General features: G+C 39.7%; 1 long non-coding RNA gene across 1 annotated transcript in view; it reads right to left on the bottom strand.

The window, feature by feature from the left end:
• Nucleotides 1-4918: 4918 nt before the first annotated feature.
• The window catches only part of LOC123386693, a 69791-nt gene continuing 57327 nt past the window's right edge, over nucleotides 4919-17382 (bottom strand). Inside the window, exon 3 of the long non-coding RNA XR_006600989.1 lies at nucleotides 4919-15665. This is a non-coding gene — a long non-coding RNA (uncharacterized LOC123386693). The remainder of the gene's footprint in view (nucleotides 15666-17382) is intronic.

Below are 17382 nucleotides of genomic sequence, written 5' to 3'. Positions count from 1 at the left end.
GGGTAAGCAAGCAGAGGTGTGATGAGTCACGGGGTAAATCTAAGCTCACTAGTGAGCATAGATCCCTTCGCTTTAGTTCCTATTTTTAAAGGAAGGAAAACATTTTCTATTCTGGAAGGGTAAGCGGCATTTGATACACAATATCTTTTAAAGCCGGTCTAAAACCAGCTAAGTAAATATAACATATTCCATTTTTCCCATTTGGCCTCCTCGTTCTCATTAGCAGCTGCCAATGTGTTGCCATATTTTTATTTCCCTTGCCAGGGAAGGCAAATTGCTCCCTAAAGAGTATGTGCCAATCAAGAGGATGGCCAAGATGGTATGTGGATCATCAGCATCCAGCAGCATCCTTCCCTCTGACCACACAAGAGCATAAATTATTCTCCACATGATCTTGGGGTCCAGCTTTCAGGCCACTTATCTATCCGCATGTTTGGTTTCTTCAACTCTGGCATCAGGCCACAGTGTCTTTCCATATTGTTTTTTTCAAAATCCTGGGAATATAGTGAGTTTTTTCTTAGTATTTAATTATAAATATAAAGTACTTCACAGGAAATGTATTTAAAAAAAAAAACAAAAACAAAGGCGTCCTCAACAAGTCCTTTAGTTAAATCCTTTTCTAGAAATGAAAAGGTAATTTGTCTGAAATTAGACCCAAGCCTGATTTACCTGAAAGCTAATCTTACTGTGTTCCATAAAGTCTGTTAATTCCTTTAATTCTCTATTCAGGGGAAATTAAGCCACCCACCTACTCTTTTTATCAAGTTCATGAAAACACTGCATTGTGTTGTCTCCTCCGTACAATTCTGTAGCAGCAGTTAACTGATAAACACTAACCCAGCTCTGTTGACATTAGTCAATTATGCTAGTGCCAAACAAAAATAGTTAACAATGAAAACATGCTGTATGAACTGCTGCCTCAAAATAGCCGTATTGATTTCAGCTCTGTTTTATGCAGACAAGGGTTTTCCAAGCAGAAAGAGGGGAAAAAAGCAACAGAAAATTCTGTTTTTTTGTTTGTTGGGTTTTTAAAAATTTCTGCACTGGAGTGAAGAGGAACAAAATATGCCACCCCTAAATACACCACTTTGGCATATTGTTTATTTTGAATTAAAGTTCCTTAAGAAATGTAGGTGCAAGAAGTACACACTGACCCTCTCTTCTCCCCCTGACCCCCAAAAGCAGGAAATAAATCTCTCATGTGAAATGTACCTTCTCTATACCAGGAAGTAGAGAGACATCCTTATCACCAGAGATAGGAATTTCAGGGCTGAGAAAGCTATATAAACAGACCTTGTTACTACTTCACTAATTAGCTACCCCAAGCCCAAACCCCTTTGTTTTGTCAGTTCTTCAAATTATTGTTTCTTTGTCTGAAACATATAAAAGCTGCCTGCTTTGGTCACCTCTTTTGTGCCTGTATCTTTGAGGCTCCCATGTATACAAAATTAAATTTGTTTTTTCCCATGTTAATCTGTTTATGTCTATTTATTAGACCAGCCAAAGAACCTAGAAGGCAAGAAGGGAAAGGTTTTCCTCCCCTACAGAAGCACACGAATTTAGAATGTATAGTTGGATTTTATCCTCCTCTCAATATAGTTTTCTTTTCTTTCTTTCTTTTTTTTTTTTTTTGAAAAGGTTTAGAACCTATTTAAAAAGGTTAGGAAGATCTGTTGGTCTGTTACTGTGGCAACAGTCATCCCCAAGACACAGCATAACTAATAAGTTAACTAGATGCACCTAGCTCCAGCCATCCAGCATACGCCATAAAACTAAACTGCTGAGAATCACTGGCAACTTTGCTGAGGGAGGAATGGTGCAAACTGGTACACCAGGGAAGCCGATAATCCAATTTAGAAGTGCAGATTCTCATTTCAGTTTCATTGGCATGTTCATTTCGAACTAAAGGGATCTGAGCAGTAATTCTATAAACAACCAGCACTTAGAAATCAGAGGCAACAAGATTCTCTGGAGGTATAATTGCTTTTAAACCAGGCAACCTGAAATCATGTCTGCCTGGTGCAACAGGGAGAAGGGGGGAAACTACCTCAACTGGGAAAACGGGTAGCTGGCCAAAGGATACTGCAAGCTGGGCACGGCTTGGGTATCTCAATATTCCCAATAATGTAATTCAGTTCGATAAAATTCAACAGGGGTTTTTGTAGCTCTTACAATTTTATTAGGCACCATCCATTTTACATAAACTAAATTTTGCGATTCAAATTTCATAATATCAGGAGAACTAATTATATAAAGAAGACCTGTTTCAAATCACAGGTCTGCCATCTTACCATCAGAAGCAATGAAAACTTTGCTAGGTAACATAACTTCTCTAATCCTAGCTACACTGTGTCTAAAATGGGAACAATAGTTGTATCTATTGCCTAGGTTACCAAATGGAAGAGTCCATGTGTTTATCACAGTTCTTAATAAATGTTAGCCCTCACTGGGGCGTCTGGGTGGCTCAGTCAGTTGAATGTCTGACTTTGGCTCAGGTCATGATCTCACGGTTCGTGAGTTTCAGAGCCCTGCATTGGGCTCTGTGCCGACAGCTCAGAGCCTGGAGCCTGCTTCGCATTCTGTGTCTCCCTCTCTCTCTCTCTGCTCCTCCCTGCTCACGCTCTGTCTCTTGGAACTAAAAAAAAAAAAAAAAAAAAAAAAAAGCATTAAAAAACTTTTTTTTTAATGTTAGCCCTCAGTATTAGAAACCTTTCATTTATCTATCTTTTCTGTTCATATTTTGGATATCAAGAAGAATCTACTGCCCATAGCAATGTGTGCAAGCTTCTCCACCAAAAGGAAAGTACTCCAATAGAAAGGGGGTAAAATTATATGTAGAATTGTAATGCCTGAGTTTTGGGGGATAGAGAGCTCTGTATACACAGTTACCAACATTCAATGCCTTGAGTAGCTACGTTAGGAGCTTTAAAAGGTGGTTTTATGAGTCAAATAACAATAATGATAGCAAACCACTCTAATCAGGACTTTGCTCCTTCTACTGCACTTTGTCGGGGTCACCAAAGACCTCCCCATGGTGGCCTGTGGCACCTTCATGACTTCTGCCTCTATGCTGCCCCCTCTGCTCTTGGCTTCCAGAGCACCACATTCTCCTAAGTTTCCTCTTGGTCACTTGTCACATCTTGGTTCCTCCCCCTCCTCCATAACCTTATAAATGTAAAGTGCCTCTGAGCTCAGTCCTTGGTCCTCTTCTTCATTTACTCTGGCTCCCTCCATGCTCCTGCCTAATCTCATGGATTTACATGTCATGTGCATGCAGACGGGTCCCCATTTATATCTCTAGCCTTGACTTCTCTGAACAACAAGCTGCCTACTTAGTGCTCCTACTTTGGCATCTAAGACATCTCAAAATCAGCATATCTAAACAGAACTCTAAAACCTATTCTACCTAAATCTCCGTTACAGTTCATGGTAATTCCATCTTACAGTAGAGACACCCTTGACCTTTCCTTCTTTCACACCCTACATCTAATCTTTTCAGAAATTCTGTTGGCTCTGCATTCACAGTATATCTAGAATCCAGTCACTTCTCACAACCTCAACTGCTTACCACCTTTGTGTCAGCCACCAATTCCTCTTGCCTGGATAACTGCATTAGCCTTCGAGTAGGTCCCTCTACTTTTACCTTTGTCCCCTATAATCTATTTCTATCATAACAGTCAAAGGAATCCTTTTAAAATATAAGTCAGCTCATGCCATTCTTCAAAACCCTGCAATAGCTTCCCATTTCATTATATGACAGGGTCCTACATTGTCTGCCTCTCTCACCCTCAAACCTCATTCCCTACTACTCAATCCCCAATTCATTTCTTTTCAGCCACTCTAATCTTGTCATTTCTGGAATGTTCCAGGCATGCTCTTTAGGACCTTTGCTTTAACTGTGCCCATTGCCTGCCACATACATGAGTCAGAGGATGGTGATTTCCTTCCCAGATTCAGGGATAGATCCCGCCTAATAAAGCCAATTGGAGCATGACATTAGCTGGTGGCAGCCATTGATCCTGGGATGGTAAGGTGCTCCAGTAAGACTAATGAGAAAGACTTTGACCCCACATTTGCAGGATAAGTTTCCCTCTTAAGTTTCCCTTGAACAAGAAAGCATGGAGCCCAGATTGCCACTGGCAGCCATTTGCAGCCACAAGGAAAATTAGTGCTATCAGGGAGTCCATGTTAAAAATTAGAGAGACAGAAAGAACCTGGGTCTTCAATGACGTCTTTAAGCCCTGATCATACCATAACCGCATCTCATCCCATCTCTGGACTTGAAATTATGTAACATAAGCAATGTTTTTAATATTTAAGCTAATTTGACTCAGCTTTCTACTACCTGTAGCCAAAGGCATTCTAAAGATGCAGAGGCTAAAAGAATAAAGAGATGTCATACATGAAAAGGTAAGATGTAGGGATGAACCAATCATGCCTGCTAGATTTCACTAATGCCTAGAACTTGACTCCTGGCATTATGTCACATCTATAAAATGGAAGTATTAATTCATATACCAAGTCACAGCTCCACAATTAAATAAAATTTTCTTAATCATAAAACTCCACCTAAGTGTTAATTCCATTTGATCTTTAGGTGTTTCATCCTAAAGCACCAGGTAAATATTTTATACGTTAAAGGTTATTGGGCAATTCAGACTGAGAAACTACTTATCTTAGTAGAGTCATCTTTACTCCTTCCTTCATTCCTCCACATTCCACATCTATTCCGTCTGAAAATCCTGCAGCTCTACCTCTGAGATTGATACAGACTGGGACTCGTTCTAACCATCCCACTTCAGCCACCATAAGCCTAGTCTAAGCCACCACCTCATTACATTAGTGCTTCCCCCGCCCTCCCCCCCATCCTCCAATCTCATCTGTTTTCATTCCTGCTCTCTAAAGTCTATCTTCCTCACAGGCATGAAAGAGATCCTTTGGAAACATAATGCAGACCATGCCATTCCTCTTCTCAATACCTTCTCAAGTCTTCCCATCTCTCCATCCAGGCCTCAACCCCTCTGTAACCCATCTCCTCCTCACTCTCCTTCCTCCCTCTGCTGCCGCGCTACTGGCTTCCTTGTTCTTCCTTGAAAACAAGCATGCTCCTACCTCCTGGCCTTTATACCCACTGTTCCTCTACCTGGAACATCCCTTCCTGAGATGTCCACTTGATTCCCTCTCTCTTACCTCAAGTCTTGGCTCAAATACCATCTTATTGGTGGGACCTACTCTCAATACCCCACATAAAACACCAGCCTCCATATCCCCATCTCCCACTACCCCCCCCTTACACCTTGCTTTACTTTTTTCATAAGATCTGATATGTGATATATCTATTAATATATCTGCCTATGGTCTACCTCCCCCAGCTAGAGTCAGAAGCTCCATGAGAGCAGGGGTGATGGTTAGAAAACTGTTTTATCCCCAGTAACTATAGCAGCTACAGGCACAGATACTCTAGCTATTGAAGATAAAGAAATGAAGCTAGGTCAAAGTAACAGAATACAGTATTGGCTGTGTTACTGTATGTGTATTTGTTTGTATAACGAGACTTCCGGGCTCTTGGGAGAAAGAGCTCCATCCCCAGTGTGCAGTAAAGGGTTAATTCAGCAGGTTTGGGGTGTTGAACCCTGCACATTCCACTTGTCTTGAATAAGAACTGGTCCTTGACCAGCTTTGGGGAGATAACCTCTAAAGCCTTGTGATATCCTGCCTGATAAAGTGTCTTTGTATATCTGGAGTCTTGGGCCACACTGGATAGTTCATGCCAATAATGTAATTTACGGTGAGTGCCTGTTTTTGTTTGCTTTGGGCCCTGCATCCCACGGTATCAATTTGACCTCTGTGGGGGCTGGAGACTCAGGCAGCTAAGATCAGTTACGTGGTGCTCCATGCCTATGAGACTGACCCCCAATAAAAGGCTTGGACACAGAGCTCAGTTGAGCCTCTCCTGGTTGATATTACTTCACATATGTTGTCATACATCATTGTGGGGAGAACTAAGCACCATCTGTCTACTCTGAAAAGGGACAACTAGAAACCTGAACTGGTCTGTCCTGGATTCCACCTCACATGCTTTTATCCTTTACTGATTTTAATGTGTATCTTTTGATATAATAAGCCATAAACATAAATGTAACAGCTTTTCTGAGCCCTGTGAGTCCTTCCAGTGAATCATCAAATTTCAGGGTAGCCCTGGGGACCACTGACACAGGCAGCACTTAGCACGTGTCTGGCACATAAGGGTGTTCCATAAAGGTTGACTGAGTAAACAAATGATGAATCAACTTAGACAGTGGACTCATGGCATGTTAACCACCTATCCAAATTCTTCCTTCTTCTCCACTTTCTCACTCTGACTCTCCTAATACACGTTTCCTTTTTTTTTCCCCACTCTAATTTCAAATACCAAATATAACCGCTGTCTAGTAAAGCAGCAGCCCTTAAAACTGTCACCAAACATAAGAACGGTTGACAGAAAGGTAAGATTCAGAGATCAAGACCATTTGGGTAAACAGAGCTCCACCTCTGCAGATCACCTTTCAGGCCAGCATTCTGCATGGGATAATTTGCTTTGCTGCCTGACTGCTGCCCTTCTGACCTGGCTTGAACCCAGCCCAGGAATGCATCCACCAAGATCTGGCTCCAGCTCTTCCTCACTGTTCCTCATGGAATAAATAATAAGGGAAGCTTCTTTGTTTGCATGGGATTTGACAGCACAGTGACAGACAGGACAAGGAAGCAGCCATGGCCTTAGCTTGGCTGCACTTACACTGCTCATGTAAAATGACACGTGTATGTGTGAGATTTAACGATGTACGGTAACATTCAAGGTCTTGAGTGGGTTTCCTCTAGCCCACTCCACTGGCATCTATCATTTTAATAGCCACCAAGGAAGAAAAAATATGGTTCTCATTAATATCCTGAGTTTGACCTTCCACTAGTCTTGAATTGAAACTCACTTACAGTCTGGAATGCAGTTGTGCCTATTAAAAGAATGGAGAAGTCTTCTTTCCTGGTATTACTTCATTTTTTCCATGGAGTACAAAACAAAGAGGAAGAAAGTCAGGGCTGAGGAGCACAAGGTTATGATGGGATAGCTATTTCTCGTTGAGGTTCTCCAATTAAGGAGACGACGAGATATTCTGCTACACTCAAAATTAAGGTTAAGTTTCTTATGATATCATTTATCTAAAGGAAAAAGAGACATGAAAATAACATATAGTCAGAATTTTCAAGAATTAGAAAGATCAAGCCCATTGATTCTATGAGATACCTGACAATCTAATAAAAATCGGGCAGAGCCAATTTCTGTTTCTTGTAACCAAAGAATCCTAAATAACAGACATTATATATTACTTTAAGATGGATCCACACTAGAATATGTCATAGGATGGTTCAACAGGGGCACCACAGATATGAGTCTCCAGTGTAGTAGTAATAATCATAGTGAAGCAATCATATCCTGATGATATTTGCCTTTGTACTGAATGTGGGCAGAAGATGGGACAAAGTATTCATTGCTGAGCAAACAAACAATGCAAACAAAGGTGAAATTTGGTCTTTTTATTTTTAAGACATTTATTCAATTTTGAGAGACAGAGACAGAACACCAGCATGAGAGGGGGAGGGGCAGAGAGAGATAGAGACAGAATCTGAAGCAGGCTCCAGGCTCTGAGCTGTCAGCACAAGCCCAACATGGGGCTCGAACCCACAAACTATGAGATCATGTCCTGCGCTGAAGTCGGACATTTAACCCACTGAGCCACCACCCAGACGGCCAAATTTTGTCTCCGTAAGCCCAAAAGGCAGCAAACTTTTAATCACTCATAAAACAGTTATATGGAGTATGGGTGGGCTGATTTAAAAAGCACTGTTGTTTCATGTACTTGAATGTAACAAATATAGAATTTCCTTACAAAACTTAAAATTCCGGTTTTATAGTTTTTTTAAAAAAATGAAATTGGACTATATTAAAAATAACAAGCCCAGTTTAATGGTCGTTAGAATAAATTTACTTTAAAGAGAACAGAGCATATCACTGGTCTTACATAGCATCTTCATTATTCTTTTCCAAAAGACTTTGATGCAATCATTCAGACACTTTTAAAGATAATTATGTAACATGTACTCTAGGTACACCAGAGAATGATGTCTTATGAGCTATACAATCTCTACCCTAGTGAGTTTCCAACTTAATTGGGAAGCTAAGGCATTGACAGGCCCATGAAAAATTAAGTTTAAAAAGCAAAGTAGCAGTAAGATACAAGAGATTACTCAAGAAGAGATACAAATCTGGCCCCTATCTTTGAGTGTTTCATAACATAACTGGAGAGGCAGACAGTTAAAAATAGATCTATATTAAAACAGAGCCCATGCTACATCAGTGACATAAGAAAAAGTGATGTGAGAAGACAGAGGGAGCCATTAATTCTGTCTCATATGTCTGTAAAGGCTTCATACAGGAGGTTACAACTAATATGGAATTGCAGGATAAGCATGATTTAATATGGCTGTGATGAGGAGAAAAGCATTCTAGCCTGAGGGAATTGTAAGAATAAAATTAGAACAAACTCAGCTATCCAAGGCAGTGGTGAGTAGGCCAACCTGCCTGGACCATGAGATACATGGGTGGGTCAAGAGTCAGGTAAGACCATGCTAGTTGATTTGCATTCTAACTTAAAGGTAATGAATGACAAGGAAAGTTCTGGTGTTTAAGTAGGAACAACGTGACCCGATTTAGATTTTATAAATATCATTCTGTCAACTACATAGAAGACAGACTGAAAGGAGAAGAAATTAGAAGCAGAAAGACCAACACTTCATTCATCTTTATGCTCATCACCTACTCTGTCAAGTGTGTTAAGTAATGGCTGCCAGAGTTTGATTCTTTGAACAGAGGTTGCAAACTCAGGAGCCATGGACAGATCTGAACTCCAGCTACATTTGGCACAGCTTATTTTGTTTACTTGTTTGTTTTAATTTGACCCAAACTTTAAAATGGATAGGTTCCACATAAAAATCTTCTCTGAAAAATCAGATCTGGCAAAACTGGACCCACATTTCCAGCCAAAGCTGAGTTAGTAGATAAACCCGTGAAAAAGAGGCATCGATAGCAAATTTCCCAAAGTCCTCATCATTTACACTTTGTCCCTGACATTGAGGCTAATTGTTAGTGGCCACCATCACTGTGCTTACCCTGCTGACTAACTTCCTATAGAGGACACTGTCTTCGTACTGAACTACCAAAAATGAGAAAGTAAGAGAAAGATGGAGAAAGCAGCTCATTTCAGGAAAAATAGCCTCTTTCTTTATGGAAACGATGAACTTCTCCATGTTTTTAATGCAAATACAGTGTCTGTGCTGGAAGAATACAGCTTAAGATGCCCTTCTGCTTATATCATCTCGTCATACTCATCTATATTCCCTGTTTTGCATTTGGATTTCTAACCCCAAAGAAAAGGGAAGTTTAAGGTAGGCCTCCCAAGAAAGTGATATTTGAGCCAAGACCTAATGCATGGGTAAAAGCAGAAGTTAGCTTTTTAAAGCCTTCTGCCACTTCCATAGTGTAACCCCAGATACCAGAATTACCTGGTTTCTAATTAGCATTTGCCTCCTTTAAGTTGCTTCTAGTATCCTAGGGAATGAGACTACTGATGGTATAGGACCTGGTACAAGCCACATATTCATTTAACAAATACTTATTAATCACGTACCTATAGCTACGCCTTAATCACTCACCTGTAGTCACAAAGGTACAAAGACTGTTCTCTACCGGAAGCTAGACAGCAGTATAAGCACAGTTGATGTGGCCACTGACACTTGGCATCAATGACAGGGATAAAATATAAATGGTGAAGACTATGGGAAATTGATTACTGATGTCTCTTCTTTAGAGGTTCACTTACTACACAACTTCAGCTAAAAATGTGGGTTCAGTTTTATCAGATTTATTCTGGCACTCTGTTTTTTGGCACTCTGCTAGGTTTGGGAGGTACAGCGGCAATCAAGACAGATACGCACTAAAGTTTGCTTGCCTTCTAGCTAAGAAGACAAAAAATTAGATAACAAATTGTAATAAAATATAAATGATATATGAGATGAGATTAGTGTACAGATTAGAGCACATAGCAGGGGCACTGTATCAATTAGGAATGCTTTCAGCTGCAAGGAAAAGAAAATACAAATGATGGTGGCTTAAACAAATAGGGGTTATTTTTCTTATATAAACAAGAAATGAGGTGGGCTAGTGTTTATGTGTGGTTCCAAACTGGCTGCACTGGTGTTCTGTGATTTTCTAGGCTCTCCTTAATTGTCACATGAGATATTTACAATGCATGATGGACAAGACTTGGTTTCTGATATGGAGGGAAAGGGGAGCAAGAACCAAGGATGATACTGGTCTTGTCATGTGCATGGAAGTGAAAAAATTTCCCAAAACAGTAATCATGGGAGAAAGAACAACCTCCTCTGAGAAAGAAAAGTTGTCAATTAGGTGGCTGGTTATACAGCAATCTTGCCTGGGAAAGAGATCTAAACTGAAATCCTATCCTTGGGAGTCATTTTGAACACTGATGGCTTTACCCACCCAATATCTCCTTCTTTCTTTTTTAGTAACAGGACACTTTTTGCCACAGAGAATTTATTTTGCATAGTTCAAATGGGGCTAACACCATCCCCTTGTTCCATGTGATCTAGATCTGGCCAATCAGAACACTCATCACTCTAGCCATAGTGATAGGTTCAGAGATGGACCAATCAAAGTCATTCCTGGAGATGGGAAGAAAACTCTCATTCTCCACCGGGATTTCTAAATGGGCATAAGGAAACCTTGCACGAGAGATAGAAGCAATGGACTCAGATGCTATGGTATGAGCACACAGATACAACCAGACTTGATGCAGGTCAAGCACTGTATATTTCCAATATGTAAACCAAGAGATTATCTTTTTCTTTTTCTTTAAACCTAAGCCACTTTGTATTGGGGCTATGTCTATTGAAATCCAGAGAATATTGACTAATACAGGATCGTCAATATTTTTATGGTAATTAAAGTCACTGAAGTCGACAAGATCACCCAGGGGGAAATGTGTAGAGTGAGAAGGAAAGTATACCTGGGATAGAGTCCTCAGGATCCCAGACATTAAAAACCCACAAAGGAGGCTGAGACTGAGAAAGATATCCAGAGAGGCAGGAGAATAGCCAGGAAAAATGGAGAGAATATGAAGATGGAGAAAACAGTCTTCAGTATCAAACATCACCAGCAGAGTAAATAAGCATGGCAAACTCAGGAGCTGTTGCTAAGGAGAGAGTTTGGGATCTTGGGAAAAGCAATGTCGGTGGGGTTGAGGAGCAGAATGGGCAGAAGGCAGAGTGCAGTGAATTGCATAAACTGGATGCTATGAAAACTATGGTAAGCTACTCCTTTAAGAGTTGTGGCTATGAAGGAGATGACAGAAAAGGACAGCAGCTGAAGACAAGACACAGGATCAAGGAAGGATTTTTCACTAAAATTGGGTATATTTACATGCTCATAGGCTCTGTATTGGTTAGGACTCTGTCTTGCAAATGACAGAAACCAAATTCACATCAACTAAGGAAAGAAAGGACTATAATCAATCCGGAGGCTGATGCAGTAGGATCCAGGCACCTCTGCATGTCTCTAGGAATTCCCTCTCACTCTCCCTAGCTCTACTTTCAGACAGGCTCTAATCAAGTGCTGGAAAAATGGTCAAAAGCAGCTCCAACTAGCACCCCCAGTGAAAGAGGAGTGCCTTTTCTCAAAGGTCCTACAAAGCCCATGGATTGACAATGAATGTTTTAAAGACTGAGAGACAAGTTGTGTCAGCTCTATCTGAACCACAGAGATTTAGTATGAAGGTGGTCTGGTTCCCCACTGGAAGAGTGGGCGCTGTTATCGGACGCGGCACTGGAAAAACAGGTAGGTGACAGAGATGGATAGACACTATGGCAATGAAATTGGCAGAACTTCACACCAACTGGTTTGGGGCTGGCAGAGGGCTGACAGAAGAGGCGGATAAAGAAGTCAAAGGTGACTTTGAACCTTATAGATTGGCTAAGTAGGTGACAATGAAGTTATATACTGAGAAGTTGGAAGACGAAAGAAAGAGAATGCTGGTAGCTTACAAATTCCGTGATTAGGTACTTTTTAGGATACTTTCAACTTAACATTCTGTAGTACTAAGGGATTGAACACGTAGGAATTTGTTCAAGGAACCAAGCCTTAAACAAACAGGAATGAGATAGCATTCAGGTAGGTAGCCATAAAAATCAAGGTACAGGAATGAAGTTGAGATATTCTGGGCATAAGTAGCACCCAGAGAATACTGCCACAGATGAACCTAAATATGCATGACTTATGGTCTCTACTTAAATGGTCACCAAACCCTAGGAATAGTAATTCAAAATTGAAAGGAAGGTCTGAGCCATCAGGAATTAATACAGGATTTTGTCTAAAGAACACAGGAACTTGTATCTTGTTCAGTAACTAAAGAGAGCCGTGCCCTTCATGAGTATGAGAAACTGGGCTATGAGGGCCCAAGGCTAACATAACTTAGGCAACCTTTCATTACCTTTGATCCCATTTGCAAAGGAGGAAAGAGCATCAAGAGAAGTAAAAGCAGAATTCTGCCTGCTTTACTTTCATGTTATTCGAAAAATGATTTAATATAAGAATATACCAATATGAATGGAAAGGAGGTCTGTGGAAGGTCTAATATCAAGTGTATTAAAAATGTATGACACACTGTATATTCTCACAGGGTCCCTATCCAGAACCTCTACAGCTGATAAAATAACATAAAAATGTGATTAATAATATTGTAAATCCTGTTGATTGGAAAACTCAGGGACATATGACAGATTGACCTGACTCTTTGATTTAAGCCAATATCACTGAAATAACCTTTCATATCCTGAAAAAGAATAATGTCTTGCCTGCAGGATAGAACACAGCATCAGAAAATGCAGTTGTCTTTTGAGGTTTGTTTTCATACATTAAATGCTCTTGAAACATTTTATACCTGAATCTTTATATCTAGATACCAAGCTACTAGCCGAGAATTATCATTATTTCATTAATCCTTCCAAATCATTCATATAATTTCTGATGCAAAATAAAGCAACAGAATAAAAAGAAATATGCCAAGATGGTAATAGTGAAAATATTTAGGTTGCTGAGTCTGAGTGGTTTTTGTTCATCTCTTTTTAGTTTATGGGATTTTTCCAAGTTTTCAACAGAAACATATGATGGATGGGGCAGGGGCAGGGGCATTGCGGGAGAGGGGAGGGTGGGAAAGCAAATGTTTCAATTAAAAAATAAAGAAGTTAAAAAGGGAAATTATTTTAAAAATAAAAAAACGTTGCAAGTGCTTTCCATCAGATCTAGACAAAAAGGTCACTAAGATTTAAGTAAATCTAATGAACAACGAATGCATAACAGAAGGACATACATAACCAGTGATGTCACTGCACATTCCCGAGGCATGCCCAAGCTGCTGTTCTTTATTTCTGTTCTTATACACCTTAAAGAGAAATGTTCATCTGGAAATGTAGACTATCCACCCTCCTTTTGTTAGACTTCTCCACCTTTGAAGTGGGCACTGTTTCTTTTTGCTTCCCTGTGCCTTTTCTTCTGTTACCCACATCCCAACATTCATTTGGGGAACTAACCTTTCCTCCTATCTCAGACCATGAATTTACAGAAGAGTTGACTCCCCCATGGCTCCAGGTTTGGGCATGTGATTCATTCCTGGGCACACAGATCATATTGTCTGGCTACAGTAATTGATTCAGGAATGGGCACATGATTAGTCTTACAGAGATGCAATAAGACTGAGGGAGAAGAGCTTTTTACAGTTGTGTTACTGGCACATAAAGCCTGAGAATGAAACTCACCTAAAGAAAGATTATTTCCTCATTACACTGTTTGAGCCTCTGGATCAAATCAGTCCTGAAACCTTCACTGCTTCTGGGCTACTCTGTTGTAGGAGCCAATAAATTCCCTTTATGCTTAAGCCTGTTCAACTTAAGTTTTTATCCCTTACAACTGAGAGTCCTAATTGATATAACCTCATATCTATTTAATATCCTACTTTGGGGCCTTGTTACCAGAGTACTAAACTGTTGTACCTGTATAAGACTAACAGTTGTGCAAGGCAGACTCTTGGAACTGTACTCCTTTTAATGCATAAAATATAGGTATTTATGTAGCATTTTGTCTTTTAGACCCTGAGTACCAAAATTTGCACAATGAAGACATAAGCACAACTATCAATGCTTCTATTACAAATAAATTACCCGAAACCTAAACAACATATACAAATATTAATACATAGCAATGTATTAAAATAACATGCTTTGGAAAGTTCTAAGCAGTGTCCTAACAATGTGTCTTATGTTTTGACAAATACACTAAATGATAAACTCAAGCAAAGGTTCTCAATCCTATTGAGCTTCCTTGTCATTCAAAGTCAACAATAATTTGAAAGTAGATTTTGTGTCTGAAGGTACGAAAATATCACCTTGTTTAAACTCACTTACATCCTATTTAAGAGAACTCTGATACAGGCAAGGACCACAGGAGAGCTTCTATCTTGGTTCACAGAAAATGACAATAAACACATCCACTAATTCTGAATGTACCTTGTTCGAGAAGGAAAGGGCTCAGGGAAGAGTAAAGTACATGCCATCCTCTGTTTTCTTCTCCTTCTCTGACAGAAGAAGGATTCAGTGGCAGATGACAGTACAACTAAGAAAGTGAATGGAAGTCAGAGAAGAGGAGACAATGGGACTTCTCCATCATTGTTGGAAATGATCACTCTGGCAGTGGGTCATGACAGACCTCCTCTACAGCACCCATGTGCTTTACTTCCATCTGTATGAAATTGTCATAATATAATAATTTTTATTGAACAGGATACTTTTTTTAACTTCCAGGTAAAGGCAGTGATAAACATACCAATTTACTATGTCTGTTATATGAACATATCCCTTGGTGTGACACTTTTATTCAGTGCACATCCTACACAGCTGTACATGGCAGCCCTGTATGCAAAGACTGTGATAAAGAATACTCATATACACTGGCCAACTTTGAAACAGTGCAAGTTCTTTGACCCTTCTCTCATATTTCTGTCATGGAGAAACACTTTGCTCAATATTGGACATGTTAGACCTGCTCAGCCTCTCCTGTCCAGATAACAGGGTGACAAATTGCCAGTTACAGCTAGAGAAAGGAAATAATCATTTTTAAATATTTGTCATATGCTGGGAAATATATTTTCTCATTTCTCATTTTTTGAAATTATCTTTGCCTTTTTAAAATTTTTATTACAAAGTAACTTTTTAAAAATCAAAGCAAAACAGTAAGGGGTAAGGTAGAAAATAGAAGTCTTCCCCCTTACACCATTCTTACTCCTCATATAAACAGAATTAATAATTTCTTGAGTGTTCTTCCAGAAAGGTTCTATACATATAGGCATCGACAAAAAAATAAATATAAAATGTGTGTGCATGAGAAATATTCACATTCTAGATAAATGGAATGCATCATAAGGCAGGGATAAGTATCCATATCCCCCAAGTTGTCACCTGTTTGAAAAGGCAGATCCAGAAGTGACCTTGAAGGAGAGCTCTTCATTCTGAAAAGAAAAAGTTGCTTGTAGTTAGGCAAATGCAAGGCCAGCAGACACAAGAGTCCCCTAGGATGAGAGTGTAAGGAGACAATTCAGGCCTGTGCGATTTAGCAAAAGCCATTCCTATCCTTGGTATGCAGAAAGTGAAGAGAAGATGGACCAATCTGGAAAAGACCTCTGTCTCTATTGTCTTCTGGGAAAGAGGAAATGCAGAGTCGAACTTCTGCCTGAAGTTAGGGAAACTGGTTGGGTGGTTCCATAAGGAGAGGATACGGAGGCCTCACCAGGAGGGAAAAGGGGTGTCAGTTCACCAGCAGGGCCAAGGGTCTCCACTGAACGGCTCCTGCAGGGAACGTGGCTAAGACTGGCCTTTGATCTGGGGAATAAGGACTGAGCCTGTGGGTGCAAACTAAAAGCAGCTATCCTTCCACAGCACAGACATGGGCCATCACAGCTTCTCAGGATCCTGGGGGAGTGAGGCATTCCAACAGCATGGACAAGTGAGTGTCACCTGGCATCTGGTGCCAGGACCAGTCAGTACTTCTTAGACCGGAAATGAGAAGGCCAGGAGAGGGCTGAGAAGAGTCTGCTGTGCTGGCGCCCCCTGGTGTTGGGAGCTGGACTGACGTGTCCCTTTTGCACTGCCTAAATCACTTCATTAGGGAAGGTGGACACAAGCAATTAGTGGGAAAAACAACAGAGATATATTCATCTGTGTACCAAGTTAGTGAAGCATATTAAGCTGGTTACACACAAGGTACTACATATTTTTATGTCTATATATACTTAACTACATGTGTGTATACACACATATATATGCATGTGTGTATACATGATGCCTATCATTTATTATTCTTCAACTATTTAATATAATAATAATTCTTGGATGTCTTTCCATTTCTGTGTATCAATCTCATTCCTTTTCATGACTACATAATCTCATTGTAAAGATTATCATTTATTATTTACTATCATAAACAGTGGTATAATAAGTATCCTTGCACATATATTTTTACTTATCAGTAAGATAAACTTCAAGAAGTAAAATTCCTGGAAAAAAAAAGGTACTCCTTTAAAGGACAGGAGATGTCGCCAAATTGTCCTCCAAAATAGTTGTACCAATTTATATTCCCACTAATAGAAATGAACCATTTTCCCATATTCTTCCAAAAGTACAGAGAATTAAATATATAAATTTTCCCCTCTAATAGTGAAAAATAACATTTCATTTGGTATTGCACAACAATTCTATGAGATAGAAACGATTCCTCTGATCTTTCAGATGAGAAAACCAAAGCCAAGAAATGTTGTATAGCTTATCATATGGCTAATAATTAAAACAAAGATTCAAATCCTGATATCTTGAATCCAAAGCGCAAACATTCATTCATTTAATAGAGCTATGTTTCAGGCATATTTGCTCTTTTAATCTTTATATCAAGACTTTAAGGTAGATGCAATTAGCATTCCCATTGTACAGAGGAAGTAATGGTGGCAAAGATAAATTAGTCTACTTGCCCGAAGTCAAACTTCTAGTAGGTGGCAAAGATAGGTTCAGAACCCTAGTTGTTTGGCTACTCTCCGTTTTACCTTACTAGCAATTTCTTAAAATAGTTTTGTTTTGCAAAGAGAAAAATTCATATCTGCAAAAGCACTGGCTCTACACGTCAATGCTTATGAAGAGCATTATGAGGAAATAAACAAGGACTGCAGAAAACCAATT

Source organism: Felis catus, chromosome B4 (assembly GCF_018350175.1).
Source record: "Felis catus isolate Fca126 chromosome B4, F.catus_Fca126_mat1.0, whole genome shotgun sequence".
NCBI lineage: Eukaryota > Metazoa > Chordata > Mammalia > Carnivora > Felidae > Felis > Felis catus.
The sequence above is the reverse complement of the archived record's forward strand: the minus strand, read 5'-3'. Positions and strand labels throughout refer to the sequence as shown.